Here is a 21,682-nt window from a genome sequence, read left to right on the forward strand (position 1 = left end):
ACACAGGGAAACATCTTCAGGACCTTGTGTTAGGCAATGGTTTCTTGGCTTTATACCTGAAGCACAAGAAACAAAGGAACAAATAGATAAATGGGAATTCATCAAAATTTAAAACTTCTGTGCATCAAACAAATTTGTCATGAAATTAAAAAGAAAGTCTACAGAATGGGAGAAAATATTTGGAAACCACATAGCTGATAAGGGTTTAATATCCAAAATATATAAAGAAACACTATAACAAAATTAAAAATCACCCAGTTTTAAAATGGGCAAAAAACTTTAACAGACATTTCCCCAAAGAACATATACAGGGAAGCGGACTTGGCTCAATGGATAGAGTGTCTGCCTACCACATGGGAGGTCCACGGTTCATACCCAGAGGGCCTCCTTGAACCATGAGGAGCTGGCCCACACACAGTGCTAATGCACGCAAGGAGTCCCGTGCCATGCAGGGGTGTCCCCGGCATAGGGGAGTGCACCCCGTAAGGAGAGTTCCCCAGTGTGAAAGAAAGTTCAGCCTGCCCAGGAGTGGCATCGCACACTCAGAGAGCTGATGCAGCAAGATGACGCAACAAAAAGAGACACAGATTCCCGGTACCATTGACAAGAACAGAAGTGGACACAGAAGAACACACAGCAAATGGACAGAGAGAGCAGACAACTGGGGCGGGGGGATGGGGCGGGGGGATGGGGAGGGGAGAGAAATAAATTAAAAAATAAATCTTTAAAAAAAAGAAAATATACAAATGATGATAAAGCACATGAAAAGATATTCAACATCATTAGTCATTAGGGAAATGCAAATCAAAACCATGAGATACTATTTCACACCTACTAGAATGGCTACTATTAAAAAGAAGAAACAGAAATAACAAGTATTGGAGAGGATGTGGAGAAATAGAAATACTCATTCATTGTTGGTGGGAATGTAAAATGGTACAGCTGCTGTCAAAGAAAGCTTGGCAGTTCCTCAGAGAGTTAAGTATACTATTACCATATGACCTGGCAATCTCACATCTGTGTATATACCCAAAAGAACTGAAAGCAAGGACTCAAAAACATAATTTTAAAAATTAACAGTGTGGGTTTCCAAAAAAATCATGCATAAAATACAGGATTTCCCATATGCCATCTCAAACAGATTTTTGCACACGGATGTTCCTAGTGGCAATATCCACAATTGTCAAAATATGGAAGCAAGCCCAGTGTCCATCTACACCCTGCCTTTTCTCACCCTCCTTTTTATCTGCCCAGATCCAACTTCTCTTTTGAGTTTTTAAGATAATTAAATGGGCTTGTTTACGTAAAGCACCTTTTTCGGCATCTGACATGTGGATACTCAAATACAGCTATAATGCACAGCTATACTATGCCTTACTCCCTATCTCCACCAGGGGGGGCTTTTACTCCAGTATTCAATGCACGATAAAAAAATGTCTCAGTGGATAGATGTGTGGATGTGTGGGTGGATCACTTACGAGTAAGAAAAGCATTTTCTCATCTATTACTACATAATATGTCTCTTGGAAAGCAATCAGGAGGCAAAGAAGGCAAGATTTTTGAGAAAGTAAACTTGTAGAGTTGTTTCAATCACAATTCCAAAGAAATTAATTTCATCCATTCTCTGTTCAACACTTAAAATGATAGGAAACACATTAGACTATTTCCTCTGTAAAGCTTTCCCCCAGCCCTCTCACTCACCCTGACCTCAAAGAATCATTAAGGTGAAAATGAACTTGGAGTTATTTAATGCCACTTCACCCCCAAAGCAGGGAATTTTTATGCTACTGTCCCAGCAAATGATTACTCTGTAGTCTGATATTCCTTCCACAGAACTTTAATCGGGTCCTGTCCACCAAAACCGCTCTTACCAAGATCACGATGGCCTGCACGTTGTTCAATTCAGTGAGCAGAGGAACCTCTTGCCCAAGTCAATAATGAAATATTCCTCTCTCAGCTGCCCCCATTTGATGGAAACAGCAAGGTGTCATGGTAACGGGTGTGATGGCCCATGCCAGATCTTTATAAAAAAATATATGACCTCTGTCAGTCTGCTTCCCTGCTAACCAGAGAGTATGTGGGAAGGTGGCGGATGTTCTTTTATCTTTGCTATCTTTTATGTATGTTCTTTGATGTGCCCCAGATGACCTACACTGAGCATTCTATATTACATGCATTGTACCAGAGTCTGGAAATTTAACAGAGAAAAAGATTGGGGGGGGGGGGGGGGACGCATTTTACACTTTTTTCAAAGTATCAGATGTAGTGCTTCCTTTTTTATATAACCCCCCCCCCAAAAGGCACACTCCATTTAGACAACAGAACACTTCAGTTGAGTATTCTTTTTAAAAAAGAATGCTCCCTTCTAGAAATGAATGTTTCCATTTGAAAACTAAATAAATATATAACTAAATCTTCCTCGGGCATTAGTCAGTGTCGCAGTGCCCTCTATAGCTAAAGCTATAAAGCAGACAGAACGTTCCAGTATTTGCGTGGTTTTACAGGCATCACACAGGGTCAATGACACAGGTTGATTTAATGTAACCCATTATTCAAAGTGGGTGAACACAGCTTCCTCAAGTTTATGAATATATATACTTCAAACACCTTAATGGAACTCTTCAAGGCTGTTTATTTTTCCAAATGAAATCTAGCATTTGGCATCTGTTTTAATTGGCAGAAATCAATCTGGTTTGGGGCAGAAAATCCTCTGTAGGCTTTTGTCCTTAGCCTTTCCGTGAGGCTGTGACGGCTCACTTATCTCTAGCCTGCAAGCTTAGCTGGAGATGAGGAGTCACAAAGGGACTCTGGTGGCTCTTTCCAAGAAATATTTACTCAAACATTTCATCATCCCTTGGCAAAGCTCCATTTGCAGTGAAGACACTGCTACTCAAGTGTGTTTAAAATGTGTTACATTGAGATAGCAAAAAAATAAACAGGCGCACGAAAGAGAGACACAGGGGAGAGTCAAGGTGAGAAGTGAAAGAAACCAGGAACTGAGGTGGCGCAGGCAATAGGGAAACTCTCTCCCACATCGGAGGTCCCCAGGATCAAATCCTCGTGAAGCCAAGAGGAGAAAATAAGAAGAGAGACAAAAAGAAACACAGAAGATCATCACGCAGCAAATGGACCCAGACAGCAAAACTGCAGGGGAGGGGAAAAAATAATAATTAAAAATATATATATACTTCAGAGGAACTATGGTAGAGATAAATTTCAAAGGAGTATAAAAGTCCCAAAGCAATTTGTATCAATATTAGTGGGACGGGGTATAAAATACGGCCATCATTTTCTCCACTACCCCTCACATCTTCTACTACTTTGCCTTTAGACAAAAAAAATTAGACCTTTAAATAAGAGAAATACTCAAATGCTACATACTGAGCATACTGAGTATGGAAAATGTCTAATGCTAGCAATGGCTATCTCTTATCCCTTAAATGTTCTTTAGTTTTGCTAAGATTGTAGACATTTGCTACAGTGGTATTTATTGTTAAATTTAATAAAACTAAAATTAAGTTCCTAGGGAAGCAGATTTGGCTCAACTGATAGAGCATCTGCCTGTCATATGGGAGGTCCAGGGTTCAAACCCAGGGCCTCCTGACCTGTGTGGTGAGCTGGCCCATGCGAAGTGCTGATGCGTGCAAGGAGTGCCGTGCCACGCAGGGTTGTCCCCTGCATAGGGGAACCCACACGGAAGGAGTACGCCCCTCAAGGAGAGCCACCCTGCATGAAGAAAGCGCAGCCTGCCCAGGAGTTGCACCACACACACAGAGAGCTGATGACGCAAGATGACACAACAAAAAAGAGACACAGATTCCCGGTGCCACTGACAAAGAATACAAGCAGACAGAGAAGAACACACAGCAAGTGGACACAGAGAACAGACAATGGGGTGGGAACGGGGAGAGGGGAGAGAAATAAGCCTTGAAAAAAATTAAATTAATTTCCGTAATCATGCTAGCCACATAGTATTCACTCAGCCACATGTGGCTGGTGGCCACTCAACACCACAGAAGAGAGATTTCTCTCATTGCAGACAGAAAGTTCTGTTAGACAGTGTAGTTGTATGATTTGCAAGGCATTTTCATGTCCACTATATAAGAGCAGCAGTTATTTTATTCTCTCTTTTTATTAATGAACTTAGAAGCTATATCAATTTTTATTAATGATCAGAAATCTTTCATAACCTGCTATTAATGTGGGAAATCCCTTGGCAACATGACAAAAGTATCCATTCGGCCACCTATTATCAGAGTCCTACTATGTACCAAGCTCTGTACTGAGCGCCTCACATAGGGTGTCTCTCACTCTCAAAACCCTCCTACAAGGTGTGCACTATTTCCCTCACATTCCCTGTGGAATTCGAAGCTCAGGGTGGTTATATAATGCTCATTAGGCATCAAGTAGGTCAGAAAAGGGAAAGTGAATCCAAATTTTCATCTGCCTGGCTCCAAAGCTAGTCCTCTCTTCCACTCTACCAGGGGTCAGCAAACCTTTTCTCTATAAAGCCCGAGAGCAAATATTTTAAGCTCGACAGTCCATATAGTCTATGGCCCAGTGACACAACTCTGTCATTTTAGTGCAAACGCAGCCATGAACAACATGTAAACAAATGAACAAGGCCTTCTTCCAATCAAATTTTATTTCTGGCTAATGAAAAAGCTTCAATTACATATCATTTTTACATGTTGCGAAATACTATTATTTTGATTATTTTTCAACCATTTAAAATACTAAAAACCATTCTTAGCTTGCAAGCTATACAAGAAAAAGCATCAGGCTGGATTTGGCCCCTGGGTCATAGCTTGTCGACTCCTGCTTTACACCATACAGAAGCTTTAGACATCATCAACAAGATACATCATTTAGTGCTAACCTTCAACCACCTTCCAGTATATATCTGCTGCCCACCTACTGTTACCCAGGTACTCTGCTAGGTATCAAGACCAAAGGTAAGTAAGATCCAGTCCTTGATCCTAAAGATATACCAAGAAGTGAGCAGAATGCAGTGGGGCAAGGGCAACGGGAAAGAGATGTACCAAATGTCATGGGAGCACTAAGGCGAGGGAACTACTCCTGGGGAGATCATGGAAAATCCTGGAGGAGGTGAACTGGACTTAGCCACCTGGGGGCTGGGGATGGAGGAGAGGCATTCCAGACATGAGCATGGAAGCGAAGACGGTTTGTGTAAGGGACTTGTAGTTCAGCATTAACGCTGTGCAAGTAGAGGATAGGGTGAGGGTGGCTGCAAAGACAGACATGCCCCCGATGAGGCAAGATCTTGGATGCCTTTCTAAAGAATCTTGACTTTATTTTAGGAGGTGAATTTTAAGCAGGGGAGGAACTGTCAGATTCTCATTTTAGATGGTCCACTCAGCCACAGTGTGGAGGATGGAGAGACAAAATTGAGAGCAGGAGATCAGCTGGGAGGATTCTGCAGGGATCCAAGAAAGAAATGATGACTAATTATTTCAGAAATAATTAGGCAGGAAGGAGGTGGTAAGAGAGAGAGAAGAGTCAGAGATGCCTTCCAGCTTTCCAGCCTGGCTGACTACATGGGAGACATCACCAGCACATGAGAAAGATCAAATGGTAGGAGGTGAGGCAGGTTTAGGGGGACTGATGAGGGGCCAGACATGTCAGCTATGAAATGCCCAGCAAGCAGTTGGATACTAGAGTCTGGAGTTCAAAGGGAAGAGGAGGTTGGGAGTCATAAATTCTCCATGGAGGTAGTAACTGAAACCAGGAGAGTTGGATGAGATCACCCAGAGAGAAAGGGCAGATTAAAAGGTGCCAAAGGCCAAAGAGACACCTGGGAACACCAGCCATTAAAGGTGGTCAAAGGGAGTGCTGAGGACAGGAAGAGTTTCAAGGAAGAGGATGCATCTACAGTATCAGTTCCAGCAAATGGGTCTGAAAACTGTGTGTTGGGATTGATAATCAAAAGGCATCAGGGGACGCCGACTTGGCTCAACAGACAGAGCATCCGCCTACCACGTGGGTGGTCCATGGTTCAAACCCTGGGCCTCCTTGACCCATGTGGAGCTGGCCCATGTTCAGTGCTGATGCACGCAAGGAGTGCCCTGCCACACAGGGGTGTCCCCCACGTAGGTGAGCCCCATGTGCAAGGAGTGCACCCCATAAGGAGAGCCACCCAGCATGAAAGAAAGTCCAGCCTGCCCAGGAGTGGCACCACACACAGAGAGAGCTGACGGAGCAAGATGATGCAACAAAAAGAGACACAGATTCCCTGTGCCACTGATAAGAATAGAAGCAGACACAGAAGAACACACAGCAAATGGACAAAGAGAACAGACAACCAGGGCAGGGGCAGGGGGGAAGGGAGAGAAATAAATAAAAAGTAAATCTTTAAAAAATAAAATAAATAAATAAATAAAAGGCATCAGAGGGGAGCAGATGTAGCTCAGCGGTTGAGTGGCTGCTGTGCATGCACTCAATCCCAAGTACCTAAAAAAAAAAAAGGCATCAGAGCCATTTGTGTAAAGAGGAGAAGGAAGCAGACAGGTGGGATTTCTATCCTTACCCTACTCAGATCCAACTGGGTGACCATGGACAGATTAATCTCCAAGTTCTGAACCAGAAAACAGAAAACAGGGTTACCAGCAATCATTCCCCAAAGGGCTCTGGGGAGGCCCCTAGGAGGGAGATTCCCATTGTAATGGGGGATGTTTGAAGACAGCACTGCCTTTCCTGAAAAGGCAGCGCACATCATGGATGGCCTATGAGGGAGCTCTTCTGAGCTAGGGTGTCCAGAGCTCTAAGCCTTATATAGCAGGGACATAGTGAATGTTTAATGCATGAATGGATGTATGAGTGAACAAATTAATCAGCTCCTGTGCCTTCTAGGATCCCAATAATTAAATGCATCTAAGAATGGTGGCTCAAGCCCTTGATACTGATGATTGTACTTATGATCCTTTACTTGTGAAATTGAAACTTAGCCTAGTACTAAGTACTGCCTAAGGGTTACCTCCTGAAAGCCTCCTTGTTGCTCAAGTGTGGCCTCTCTGTAAGCCAAACTCAGCATATAAACACACTATCTTACACCCCACCCCCCATGTGGGACATGACTCCCAGGGATGAGCCTCCCTGGCACTGAGAGATTATTACCAAGTGCCAACTAGCAATACATCTGGAAAAAGACCTTAACCAAAAGGGGGAAATATTAAATGCAAGTGAGTTTTTATGGCTAAGAGACTTCAAAGTGAGTCAGAAGGTCATTCCAGAGGTTATGCTTATGCACATCTCAGCAGGATCTCAGTGACTCCCACAGTAAACAGTATGTTAAACAGCAGAGTTCCTGAAGGCTCTAGAGACATCCAGACACCATAAGCAGGGCAGACAAGCTCAGGAATTCGCACCCTGTCGTGGGCCTTACTTTGAATCTATGCTCCCCAGTGTTAGAGTTAGACACATTTATAGTTTCCCTACACGTGGCTCTTTTACCCCTTTTACTTGAACCTGTAATTAGCACTATACTCGTAAAATATATACCCCAAAGACTTAAATCTTTGATCTATTCATGTGCCAGTTGAGCCCTGAATCTCAAAAGACTGGTAACCCCTACTCTCCAGTTCATTGGACTCACCCAGGACAACTAACAAGGAGATGATGATGGACAACACCTACCACAAGGAACAGAGGGAATCTGCAACTGCAAGCAAGTAGTTTCATCCATCTGCCCCATGGGATCTAAGCTTCCTCTCAATTAGAAATAGAGTGGGCATCACCATCCCAAAATCCTCAAGAATGGGGAAAGAACAACAGACTAAAGTAGACTTATTATTATTCTATTATAGATCTATTATTATCCTAGCAATAGAAGAACTTGTATCATTGATACAAAGGCAGTGGCTACCAGAGGTTCTGAGAGGAGGGAGAGGGAAGAATAGGTATAACATGGGGGCATTTTTGGAACATTGGAATTGTCCTGCATGACATTGCAATGATGGATGAAGGCCATTATACATGTTGTCATAACCTATAAAATTGTGAGGGACAGAGTGTAAACTATAATGTAAACTATAGTCCATGGTTTGTAGCAATGCTTCAATATGTGTTCATCAATTTTAGCAAAAGTTCCACACTAATGAAAGACGTTGTTAATGGCGGGAAATGTGGGAGGGGAGGGAGAGGGCAAATGGGAATCCCCTATATTTTTGATGTAACATTTATGTACTCTAAAGCTTCTTTAAATTTTTTTAATTAAAAAAGAAAGAAAGGTGGCTCCTTGTAGATGAGCAAGTTATCAGCTCCCAAGAGAGGACAGACCGATTACAATAAAGCCAGGGAGAAGAAAAGAACAAGGCAAGCTGTGCCATTGTCATTCATCATCATAAATTCTCCCCCTCACCTCAGCAAGCCAAAGTAACAGCTTTGCTTTCCCTGGTAAACATGCCATTTCATTATTTCTACCAACACCTTTCACCTCGAGGTATTGGATCGTTTTCCTTCCTTAATTTCTTCTCTCCTGTGGCACTGCATAATTTCCTCTTGCTAATATCACTGCCTCCTGAGTGCTGATCATTAGATTCCCCCACATTTTCACTCAATCCTCAGCCATCACCTAAATGCCTAGTAAACTGAACCTGCACCCTTGGCTCATTCCAAATTCTAAAAGGCTAGCCTTTTAAATCTCACAGCTGTGCTTAGAAATGGCATTTGGCCCCTTGAACCTGCAAACTTGCGAAGAAAGGGAGGGTGAGAGCCAGATTCTGCCCAAGCCAGGTCAACTGCTTTCCCCTTCACAGACTGGAAATAAGGCCTCTCGCTGCTCAGCACCCAGCCCCTCGGTCGGACTCTACTATGGAATCCCGGATAAGGTCTGGGTACAGTCCAGGTCGGACACCTCCTTCCCTAGAAAAGTTCACTTCTCTTCTCCCAGCCTCACTTACCTGGTCTATGAAATAGACACAGTGAAGTCTGCTTCCCAGAGCTGTGGGCGGATTGCACGAGAAAATATTGCCAAAAGGGCTTTGTCAAAGGTTTTACAGATGCAGACCTGATGATGATGAGATGAGCAGTGTCAACCTAATGAGCCATGCTCTGGGTCTGTGAAAGCTCAAAGATCCCTGTAAATATTGCTGGGCATGGGAAAGAAGCTGGAGAAACTTGGAAGGGGCTGGTGTGAGTTAATGTTAGAGGACCATCCTGTACAGACAACCCCAACAGCATCACGCACTCCTGGGAGGTACTGCTTGGGGAGAAATGAGTTGACGGGAAAATCGAGCCAAGTAAACTAAAGATCCCAGCTATCAGAACCTGAATGGACCTGAGCTGGGGAGCACTGGTTATGGGATGGCTCCCTCACTCAGCCCCAGAAGAGTCATTGTGAGATAAGAATTACGTGCAGTTCAGAGGGAGCCTCTGGCTAAGGTCCCTCACAGGCTACCAGTCACAGGCAGTAGACCTTTCAAGGCTCAGCTGAAGGACATGCTTCTAACTAAGTTCACTCAGGTGGCTCCTATGGGCTACTGGGTCGAGGGCCTGTGTTTCTCGCCGGCTGTTGCCTGGAGGCCTCCCTTACTTCCTGCTCATGGCGCCTCTCCACAGGGTAGTTACAACATGGCAGCCAGCTTCCATCACGCAAGCGAGAGAGCAAGCAAGATGGAAGCCAGAGCCGTTTTGTAACTTAATCTTAGAAAATAAGTCTATCATGTTTGCTGTATTGTAGAACAATTTCCCATGTTATTAAAATCTTTCAAGAATATGACCTCTGGGAAACGGATGTGGCTCAACTTATAGAGCATCCATATAGGAGGCCCAGGGTTCAGTACCCAGGGCCTCCTGGCCCATGTGGTGAGCTGGCCCACACACAGTGCTGCCGCGCCCAAGGAGTGCCCTTCCATGCAGGGGTGCCTCCTGCGTAGGAGTGCCCCACGCGCAAGGAGGGTGCCCCACACGGAGAGCCGCCCGCGCGAAAACCGCAGCCCACCCAGGAGTGGTGCAGCACACACAGAGAGCTGACGTGGCACAATGACACAACAAAAAGAGACACAGATTCCCGGTGCCGCCTGACAAGAATGCAAACGGACACAGAAGAACACACAGTGAATGGACACAGAGAGCTGACAACGGGGGTGGGGGGAAAAGGGGAGAGAAATTAATAAATCTTAAAAAAATTTTTTTTAAAGAATATGACTTTTAATTGCTGCACAAAATTCCATTGCAAGGGTATACCATAATCAACTTAGCCATATCTCTTTTGTTAAAATTGTTTTCCAATTTTTTGCCATCACCATTTCACTATTTACCTATTTGTAGAGAGGTATTTATTAACATTTACAATGACCCTGGCTGAGAAATTTGGTAATTATTTTTCTGGGTACTGATTCTCAGGCTAGATTCTAAGAAATAAAACTAGTAGGTTAATGGATAAGCATATTTTAAGGTTTTTGCTGCATTTTGCCTAATCTCCTTCTACTTATACTAATTTACGTTTCCAACTATCAAGCATGAGAGAGCCCATTTTTTCATTCCATTTCCAAAATCGAGTATCATAATTTTCTCTACCGAGTAACAAATTCCTCTGCCATAATTTTTCTACCAAAGTTTGAGAGCCAATAACATCTTCCTTGGGGAGCAGAAAAAAGCAAATTTTACAAGTCTTCCTTAATTACTTGGGCTTGCACCTCTTTGCTTGCTAGTAAGGATGATTATTTATTCAGTTCTCCACTTCGTTTTCCTGTGAATTGTCTGTTTCTGACCTTTGAATCGGATCCTCTTTAGAGTCAACTAAACCCAGCCTTCTTTCCCTCCCTCACCGCCTCATCTTTCCTGCCTCCAGTTTACAGCTCCCGCTCACCGCCACCAACCCTGGTTTCAGGGGCTCCTCGAAGAAGAGGCCCCCTCCAAAACGAGCCCCGCCCGGGCTGATCTGTAACGTTCCGATGTTAGACCTTCACCAGCGGAAGGAAGAGCCGTGCTGCGACAGAGCGGACGTTGCTATGAGCGGGTCCAACTCTTCTCCATTTGGTTACCCAGAGTCACCCCTCATGCTTTTAAAAATTCGGATCCTGCATGGAGCTGCCCTGGATGGTGCTTCAGAGGTAATCACCGGACATTGTAAATCCTCACAGGGCCCACTTGATGGAATAGAGGAGAGTATGGGCCATGATGTGAACCAATGTATATGAGGTGCAGAGGTGCCCAAAGATGTACTTACCAAATCCAATGGATGTGTCATGATGATGGGAACGAGTGTTGTTGGGGGGGGGGGGGAGAGGGGGGGTGGGGGGGTGGGGTTGAATGGGACCTCACATATATATTTTTAATGTAATATTATTACAAAGTCAATAAAAAATAAAAAAATTAAAAAAAAAAAATTCGGATCCTGGGCCCCACCCCAGATAGTTGAGTCTGACTCTACAGAGTGGGGTCCATAGGTGGACAGCCAGGGTTGAGAATCTCTACCTTGGACTAACTCTGTCCTTTCACAGATGACAAAACGGAGGCCCCAACACGTGAGGTGCGCAGGGCGCACGATCGTCCAAAGTGGCAGAGCCAGGCCTAGCGCGCGCTTTCCGCTCCGTCTCACCAGCGCAGAACAAGGATCTGCTAGCCCGGCAGGAACCACCTGAGAACTCGCTCCTTGTACCCGAAGGAAGACTACAGAAATTACCCCCAAAATGGCTCTGGAGGCAAACGGCCTTTTCCGGTTCTGGAAAGCCTTTTATGAAGGAAACGGCGGCGCGGCGAGAGCCGCACTTCTATCTTCAGTCCACCAGGTGGCGGTCGCGCACCGCAAGTCGTTCCCGGCACTTGACTTTGGTCTTCTCCCCAGAGCTCCGCGGAAGCCCAAGGTCGCCTGAGCTGGAGAACTCGCCCCCGTTGATTGTAAACCATGCTGCCCTAAAATCATGCATTTCTTGTTTTGTCCTTTTCAAGAAAAATCTATTTACAAAAAAAAAATAGAGACGATAAAGACACCTGCTCATAGACCCCTCACCTAGACACAATCACTGACGGCATTTTTTTTCCCCAGGAACATTTTATCAGTCTTTCGCTCAGTGCCCTCTCTTTTCAGATTTCTCTCATCAGTCATCAATTCCAAAAGTATCCCCTGATGCCTGCTATATCTCGGACCCTATGCAGGGCCTCGAGGAGGATGCAAAAATAAAACCCTGTCTTCAAACAACGCATGCTGGGGAGGAGAGTGGAGGGAAGTGGTGGGAGAGAGACGGAAGGGAAAACGGAAGGGCAGAGGGGTCCTAATGTTTATTAGGTACGGGACGAGCAAGCAGTGCGAGAAAAGAAGGCGACAAGGACTAGGCTGCGATCAGAAACTGTCAAGGGTGTTGCCTCTGGAGAGACAAATTCAGGGGCTGGGGACAGGAATGGAAGGGAGACAGAGCGGTGTTGACGTGCTTGTTGGATCTGTGTATAAACTGCCGAGTGTACGTTTTTACGCGTTGTCCCGTGTATAAACCGCCTGGGCAAATGGGTCTGGTTTCAATGAATCAGACCCAAGAACACCCACTTCCTCACCTCAAGGAAATCACGGGCTTGGGAGAAGCGGACAGTGCTGAGCACGTGGCTGATCCTACAACGAATGGCACGCCGACAGGATTTCAGACTTAACAGAGGACTTCTACCCTGGAGGAGGCAGACTGGCTCCCCGAAGATGTCCAGCCCCTAATCCCTGAAGCCTATGAATATATGACTTTATACAGCAAAAGGGACTGTGCAGATGTAATTTAAGCTTTCAGACCTTAAAACAGGGGGATTACACTTGATTTCCTGGTGAGCCCAATCTAGTCCCATGAGACCTTAAAAGCAGAGAATGTTCTCTAGCTGGAAGCAAGAGAAGGGGAGGTCAGAGAGAACCAAAAGGGGACTCTGAGAACGCTTCAAAAGAGAGAAGACCCCTATGTGCCACTGCTGGGCCTAAGGGGTGGGAGCCCCCCATGGGAGAGGAGAGAGGCCTCTAGGGGCTAAGGGTGGCCCCGGCGACCAACCAGCAAGGAAATGGGACCTTGGTCCTACATCCACAAGAAACTGGATCCTCCCAACATCCTCAAAGAACCTGAAAGAGGATCCTTCCCAGCCAGCCAGCGCTCTGATTTCAGACCTGTACATCTGGAGCAAGAAGAGTATTCAGCTGAGCCAACGTGGACCCACAGAACAGTGAGGCAATCAACTTGTGCTGTCTTTTTTTTTTTTTTGTCTTTTTTTTTTTAATATTACATAAAAAAATATGAGGTCCCTATATACCCCCACCCGCCTCACCCCACTCCTCCCCCTATAGCAACAATCTCCTCCATCATCATGAGACATTCATTGCATCTGGTGACTACATCTCTGAGCACCACTGCACCTCATGGTCAATGGTCCACATCATAGCCCACACTCTCCCACAACCCACCCAATGTCCGGTAACTGTCCCTGCAGCACCACCCAGGACAACTCCAAGTCCCCAAAATGCCCCCACATCTCATCTCACTTGTGTTAGGGTGGCTATGGAAAACCCGTGTTTTTTCATTCAGGATCTCAACAACTGAGGCATGTGATCTTTACCAAAGTAAAGAGCATCAAGGGAGAGATGCCAGGAGCTCTAGGCTTCCAAGAGAGACAGAGGATGCTCGTCAGTTGCTCGAGGACAAAGAGCACTGCCGTTCCTCTGTGCCCTACTCCTTCCAAAGGCCCATGCAAGGCTGCTGGGCACTCAGAAGGCACGATGCATGGCTCACTTGGCCGTAACTCTCATGGACGAGCCACAGTGCTTGTCCTGTTTCTCTTTGTCAAAGCTCTTCCCTGAGAACAAAGGGCCGGGCTCTTTGCACTCTTACAGCTGGTCAGCCCCACATTGCAGTAAAGCCCCCCCAAACCCAGGTTGAGGCTTTGAATCTCCTTAAGGTTGGGTTCCTTTTTTCATAAAAGATGTGTGCAACATGGGGGAGCAGATGTGGCTCAAACAGTTGAGCACCTGCCTCCCACACGGGAGGTCCTGGGTTCAGTTCCCAGTGCCTCTTAAAGATGACAAACAGGGAAGCAGATGTGGATCAACTAATAGAGCATCCACCTACCATATAGGAAGTCTAGGGTTCAAACCCAGGGCCTCCCGGCCTGTGTGATGAGCTGGCCCACACACAGTGCTGCCGCATACAAGGAGTGCCATGCCACGCGCAAGGAGCGCGCCCTGCAAGGAGAGCCACCCCATGCGAAAAAAGCGCAGCCCACCCAGGAGTGGCGCCGCACACACGGAGAGCTAAGGCGCAAGAAGACGCAACAAAAAGAGACACAGATTCCCAGTGCCATCGAGAATGCAAGCGGACACGGAAGAGAACACAGCGAATGAACACAAGAGAGCAGGCAATGGAGAGTGGGAGAGAAGGGGAGAGAAATAAATCTTTTTTAAAGAAGAAAAAGATGACAAACAACAAACAGACAATGAGCAAAGACAATCAGCAAAAAAAAAAATAGAGCGAACAGACAAGGGAGCCATGGGGGGGCAGACAGGGAAGATGTGTGCAATATGAAACAAGAGCGCAAGGAGGGGAAATGGGTTTTGAACCTCAGGTCCCTATTTTCACATATATTCCCGTGCCTTCCTCACCCGAAGCCTGGGAGTTACACATGACTGTGCCCTTTGCAGAGAAGCCCAGAGAGTTGAGGCACTTGCCCAACATGACACAGCTAACAATAAGGGAGAAGAACAGGTTTCAAGCACAGGAGAGTCAGACTCCGTGAAATCATAGTCTCCTACTCTCTTTCCTAATTATGGAGAAAACAGTAAAGGCATCACTGTCTCCCCAGGGAAGTACATCATTTGTTGTCTGTGTTCTTCAAACAGTCTCAAAAGCTGTTCTGTGAAAAGTCTCTCCACCCCTAAGATAAAAATGTAAGAAAGAAAAGAGACAACCTGCTCAAATGTGAGTCGACAGGACATCTTGGAAGAGATTTTACTTGGCCACATCTGTTGTAGAAATGGGCCTTGTAACTACTCTCCATGAAGTGTCTCTCATCATGCATAAATTCAACAGTATTTACTAACAGCCTGTCCTATGTAGGACCGTGTGAAGGTCCTTCAAGACCATTCCATGACAACCAAGAGCTTCTAGGCTGAAGGAAAGCAGTTCTCTGCCCGACGGATGGTTGATAGCTATGTGATTTTTATGATATGGATTCACCAAATTCTCTACTCATCTGCCCCCTATGGTCAATTCTTTCCTACCATATCTGCTGATAAAATAGCCATGGGCTATAAGGAAAGGAGAATTGTTTATGTCCACACTAGGGAGAGAGGAGAGGGGTGAGTGATGGTTAGGCTCACGTGTCAGCTAGGCCGGGGGGGGGGGGGGGGGGGGTGTCCAGTTGTTAGGCCTCATGCAAGCACTGGCCTAAGTGTTACTGTAAGGACATTTTGTGGACTTAAATGATCAGTGGATTGATTGCATCTGTGTCCAATTACATCTGCAATCAACTGAGGAGATTGCCTTCAACAATGAGAGATGTCTCATCCAATCAATTGAAGTCCTTAAGAGGAGAATGATTTCAGCAGTCTTAGGAGAGAATTCCCATCTCTCCTTCACACAGCCAGCTTCTCCTGGGGAACTCATTGAGGACCTTCATTGGAGCTCCTGGCTTGCAGCCTGCCCTGTGGAATTTGGACTTGTGCGTCCCCACAGTCACATGAGATAATTTTATAAAATCTCATCATATTTACAGATGTCTCCTGTCAGTTCTGTTTCCCTAGAGAGCCCTCGCTAATACAGGGTGGGAGCTGGCTTCACCTGGGCTGTACCCTCTTACTCCCCAGAGTTGACCATCTCTCATTCACCCCCTCGCCGAAAAGCCACCCAAACTCTCAGACCACCCGTGGAGCCTACTTCTAAACCTACGACTAAAACCCCTTACTGCTGTTTGTTTAAATTAGATTTCAAAATACATTCTGTGGAGAGGAACATGATCCCTTTTAAAAAGGGCCATGCTGTAAATGAGAGCAAGCTGAGAGTCAGCCCATAATGTTTAATGAACATGCTAAAGCATTTAATGCAAATTTCAATTTATTCATCAGAAATGAGGAGTATTATAATAGGTTGTTCCGACGAGAAGAGGCAATTATTCTCTTCTGATGGAAAAATTATAATCTTGAAATTTCATACTGTCAAGCAGTGTTCACACTTTTTTCCCTCTTGGGATTTGCCTTAAAATAAGAAAAGGTGCAACAGGGTGAATCTAGGAAATTTGAAAAAGAGACATCTTTCCTTTGACAAGCAAGTAAAACTCTGCCAACAGAAGAATTACTTGCTGTTTAAAGGAAATCTTCAATGCCTTTTGTCATCACTGATGTTACACGCAAAAAAAAATTAGCACTTTGGACCAAAAGTATAAGATTTTGGTAAAATAAAAGTAGCATCTTACTCATCTTAGGGACAAAACTAGCAGTGAGCTGTAGCAGGGATTTGGAGTAGTCCAAGGCTAGGGCATGGGTTGGAGCATATTTTAATCTCACTCTAATTTGTGGCTCTTCTTTTGCACGTGGGTTTATTTTACCTGTAGGCTTAGCTCTTTAGAGCTTTTTCTAAAGTCATGGGGCTTAAACAAATAGAGAAGGGATCAGAATCCAGAACTTCAAACCCTCACTCTGAGGCTCTTTCCACTTGCTGGTAACACTGTTCCCAGTGTTTGGGTCATCTCAAATACCTAAGCAGCTCGACTCCACAAAGTGGCATCTGCCCTGATCTGGTCCCACTCTTACCTTTCAAAAGTGTCAAATGATCATTGCGCTACTCAGACTTGCCTGTGCCGTTGCCCTGTTTTGGGGGGCAATGATGACTTTCAGAACAGCAAGTTACTTATAAGTGGTCCTCCAACTTCACCCAGGAAGTCGAAGTCCAGTATTTAAGACTGGATTTCTTGCTCCCAATGAACCAGCCAAGTTCCCATGGTGTTTGGGTGCCAGCCAGGAGATAATTCATAGGAGCCGGCGAGAGCACCAGAGTTTTCCAGAGATTGGCTGGACCTGTGTGATGTCACAAGGGGAGGGAAGACGGAGCTTGGAGGTGGAGCAGCCCTCCCTGGAGAAGCCAAGCGGAACTCTCGGCAAAGGCCCTTGTGCAGCCTGGGAACCAGACCCTGCCTGAGCCCCTCTCTCAAAGTCAACCAAGACCTCTCCCCCCGCTAACAAAATCATCTCCCACTGCTGCTGTGGATCTTGAACTCCCCTTCTCTGTCCAGCTTTATCTGAGTCAGTATCTTGTACCAACTATTTACTCAGCAAATACTGAGCACACCCAGCACTGGTTCCTAAACTTCTCAGGAGGACAGAGGACTTTGGCAGAATCTGACAAAGGCAAAGGGCCCTCACCTCCAGAAAAATGCTGTGCACACAAAACTTTGATATAAGTTCAAGGAGTTCATGGACCCTTGAGAAGAACACGGTGCCAGGCCCGGGCCACATCTTCTGCTAGATAACAAAGACAAATGAAATCAGAGTCTATTCTCAAAGATCCCATTGTCTAGAGGAGGAACTTCCAGTGGAAAAACAAGGTAAAACAATCGAACACCTGTTGTAAGACCTGTGGTTACAAACGCTACAACATTATGTTGTCACAACAGCCCTGCAGAGTAAAGAACCAGGCTGAAAAAGTTAGAAAACATATATCCAAGGTTACTTGAGCAATGAATAGCTGAACAGATAAAAGGCTGGAATTCACAAACACACGCACCTGTGGGAAAGACAATCCAGTGGCCTGGGAGTACCCGAGTTCCTGCTTCCTTCTTTGATTTTCTTTTCCCCTGATCGTAACAAACCCTTCACATCATTCATGCCTCCATCCTCCCCCGATGGAATCAAAACCATTTGCAAAGGCCCAGCTCCAATGCCACCTCCAGGGACCCTGCCCCAGCCTCTCCCCGGCCACCCACTGCACCTGCACTCACTGCCCCAAGCCCCCTGCGACCCCCCCGGCCACAGCGCTCAGCTCTCCACTGTGCTGTCAAGTCCATGTTTTATTGTCCATCTCCCCTTCCAGAACGAAAAATTCCATAAGCACATCCTCTGCTTCTTTATGTAACAGACCCTACTTTAATATATTAACCGAGGGGCTTGTATCCCTGATAGTCCCTGTCATTCCATAAACCTTCGTCCTGTTAATAGCTCCACGTGGCCTGTGCTCACCCCAAAGCATCACCCGAGACCCGCCGCCCCTGGCCAGAGCTGTGCTCCCAAGTGGTAACATGCACGTGGGTCACTGCCGCCTGTTAAATAAAACTCCAAACAGGCCTCCCACGGGAACCTTAGAGCTAAGAGGCAGCCAGTCAGGACAGCGAACAGCTGGGGTCCCTCCCGGGGAGGGGGGGCGGGGAAAAGTCTTAAAAAAACCTAAGCTGGGGCCCCATGTGGGAGTCTCACCCTGCAGCACACCAGCAACCCGTGTCTGGGGTGGTGTACTTATCCCATTTCTAGTTTTCTTGTTTCTTAATAAACGCTTTACTCCCTTGCAAAAAAATAAAATAAAAAATGCACCTGCTGATTTTGTAGATTAGAGGTGGGGCCTGAGACCTAGATTTCGACAAGCTCCGAAGGGAGGCCGATGAGGCTGGTCTGTGGAACACACTTTGAGTAGAAGGGCCGCAAGCTGCGCTGCGCAATGTGGTGGCCACTGGCCACGGGCGGCTATTAAAAGCCAAATTAATCAAAAGTAAATAAAATTTAAAATTCAGACCCTCAGTCACACAAATGTCAAGTGTTCAAAAACCACACATGGCTAGAGGCTACCATAACGGACAGAGCAGATCTGAAACATTTCCCTCACCGCAGAAAGTTCCATTGGACAGGTCTGTGAGGGAGTGGGAAAAACGAGAGGAAGCAAAGTGGTGGTCTCTGAGCAGTGGTCCTGAGCCAGAGATGAGGCCATTATTGGAGATCAGAAGGGGCTTAAACATTCCCAGCTACATCCTGTCAAGATACAAAGGATTTCGGGTAAAAGGAACTGGGAAATGAGGAGGCACAGGATGCGTGTACAGAATAAGCATATTGCCACATCCAGTGTGTCCCCTGGACTTCCCAGAAGGCTGGGAAAGGAGGTGTATTAGTCGGCCAAAGAGGTGCTGATGCAAAATACCAGAAATCAGTTGGTTTTTAGAAAGGACATTTATTTGGGGTAGGAGCTTTCAGATACCAGGCCATAAGCATAAGTTACTTCCCTCACCAAAGTCTGTTTTCACGTGTTGGAACAAGATGGCTGCCGACCTCTCCGAGGGTTTAGGCTTCCTGGGTTCCTCCCTTCCAGGGTCTTGCTTCTCTCTGGGTTCGAGTTCCTTTCTTCCCAGGGCCAGCTTCTTCCTGGGCTCAAGCTTCTCCTCTTCCTGAGGCTGGCTTCTCTTTCCTTTGTGAGCTTACTTCCCTGGGCTCCAGCTGAAGTCTTCGGCATCAAACTCCAACATCAAACTCCAACATCAAAACCCCTCAACTCTGTCCTTTGCCATGCCTTTTATCTGTGAGTCCCCACCCACCAAGGGGACTCAATGCCCTATTGACGTGGCCCAATCAAAGCCCTAATCATAGCTTAATCATGCCCAGGGACAGACCAGATTACAAACATAATCCATTATCTATTTTTGGGATTCATAACCATATCAAACTGCTACAACCCTCATCGAAGTTTTTATCTCAGGTCTGTCCTGAGCCATTGCCAAGGGGATAAGAGGCTGGACAGAGCACTACAAGGATGGCCTGGCAGGTGAGGTGCTAGAGCAGAGATGAAGTTCCATCGCCAGGAAGCCCCTACTGAACTTGAGCCCAAGGGCAATGCTAGAAACTGCAATCTTCTTCACCCATGCCCTTTTAAACCCTGATGAGATTTCGAGCAAAACGGACCTCCACTGGTCGACAGTGCTTGACATATCTCCAGAGTAAGAGACAAAGGGGCAGCTGTAGCTGCCAGTGTGCTGGTCCAATGAGGATGGTCTTTCTTTCATTTTGCACAGGTCAAATCCCTTACCAACTACCTGGGGTGCCTGTTTCAGTTTCCCAGCTGCTATAACAAATACTGGACAATGAGTTGGCTTAACAATAGGAGTCTATTGGAGCATAATTTCAGAGTCTAGAAGGCTTGCTTCCTCCCAGGGCAGTATCTTCCAGCTGGCTGGAGTCTTTGGGGTTCCACGGCCATGCACATGGCATTGTCTTCTCTTTTCTCTTTCAGGTTTCATTGACTTCCAGCTTCTGGCTGCTCCCAGGGACTTCTCCCTCTGTGGCCTTCTCTACAAGGCCTCCAGTAATAGGACTGAGACCCATCCTGTTCAGTTGGGCCTCCTCAAAAGGTCCTATTTACAATGGGTTCACACCCACAGGAGTGGACTGCCATCAAGAGCATGTTCTCCTGGGGTACATGACTCTAGCCACCACAGTGCCTTCCCTCCTCCTCTCCCCATATCCTACCATAATTGACACTTGTCCTTACCTCTGGCTGCACCTGAATTCCCTTCCCACGTGTCGCAGCTTGTGAAAATGGCCACAGGCCCACAGCTTCCCCGTATCCATGCCGCTCTGCAATGTAACTTTGCAACTCCTTTCATCCAGAAACGGAAATTATTTCCCCAAGACTTAGAATCTGGGCTCACTTTTTTACTTATTTGGCCCAAAGAATGAGAAGCAATGTGTTCCATTTTTGAGCTTAGGCCTCAACTCTTGCATGCTTCCGCCTTCCTTCTTTGGAACCCAGCTGCCACCTTGTGAACATACATGGGGGGGTTACTTGCAGATGAGAATTCACATGGAGAAATCGCATGAGAAATGATGACTCCCAAAAAAAGGATCCTAGGCCTCCAGCCTGTCCATCAATGACCAGGACCCACGAAAGGAGCCCGGCCAGGACCAGAAGAACCCAGCTGCTCTTAGCCCAAATTGCTGACCCTTAGCAGCATGAGCTATAGAAATGGTCACTGTTCAAAGTCATTACGTTTTGGGGTAGTTCATTACACAGCAAAAGCAAACAGACATGCTCTGTTTGGAATGTTCCCATCCTCAGGAAGCAGAGCTTTCCTCTCACCATAGGAACTGAACAATGCTTGCTTTCCCAGCCTCCTTTGGGTCTGGAGCCCAGACAAAGCTACACGTCTGGCTGTGCAGGTTGTAATTATCTGAATGGCCCCTCTGGTATAGCGCACACCAGTGGGGACAGACAAAATGGCACTGGAGTCCTAGGTACCCGGAGTCACACACACACAAACACCCCCACACTCTGAGTGGGAAGCCCGTGACGGGCAGCTCCAGCCAGCTTCCACGGCGACAGTGGCAGCCAGCCTGGCAGCAAGTTCTAGAACATTCAGTGCAGAGCTATCCTCACTAAGCCCGTCCTGCAGCATGATGTATGGGCTTTGTTCCCACTCACGTAGCATCCAACAGTTCTCCAGTCTTTCTAAAATTTCTGTGATCTCCCAAAAATGTTCCTTTTTGCTTAAATTAGCCAGACTCGGATTTTCTTGCTTATGGCTGCGAAACACCTCCCACCCTTGTTCACATCTGCCAAATCGCCTTAGGTGCCCCACCACCTACCCCTCGGCCCTCCCCAGCCATTCTCCCCTCTGCTGCACACACAAAGAAGTAAGGTGGGCACATGTCCAAACCAGTTGTCAAAAGTCGTCTGGCACGTGGGCAGACTGTGGGAGAGAGATTTCAAGGCCAGGTACTGAATGATCGCCACGCTCCTGC

The 21,682-nt window shown here is 46.3% G+C and overlaps 1 protein-coding gene across 2 annotated transcripts in view; it reads right to left on the reverse strand.

The window, feature by feature from the left end:
• Positions 1-16,976, reverse strand: part of ALLC (allantoicase) — a 65,467-nt gene extending 48,491 nt beyond the window's left edge. The window contains exon 1 of one of the 2 annotated variants that reach the window (XM_058287932.1): positions 16,766-16,976. The gene's annotated coding sequence lies outside the window, so the exon portion shown is untranslated. Of the gene's footprint in view, positions 1-16,723 lie in introns of both variants that reach the window. The other variant, XM_058287934.1, reaches the window with a different exon arrangement.
• Between the last annotated feature and the right edge of the window lie 4,706 nt (positions 16,977-21,682).

This window comes from Dasypus novemcinctus, chromosome 25 (genome assembly GCF_030445035.2).
Source record: "Dasypus novemcinctus isolate mDasNov1 chromosome 25, mDasNov1.1.hap2, whole genome shotgun sequence".
In the NCBI taxonomy this organism is placed as follows: Eukaryota; Metazoa; Chordata; class Mammalia; order Cingulata; family Dasypodidae; genus Dasypus; species Dasypus novemcinctus.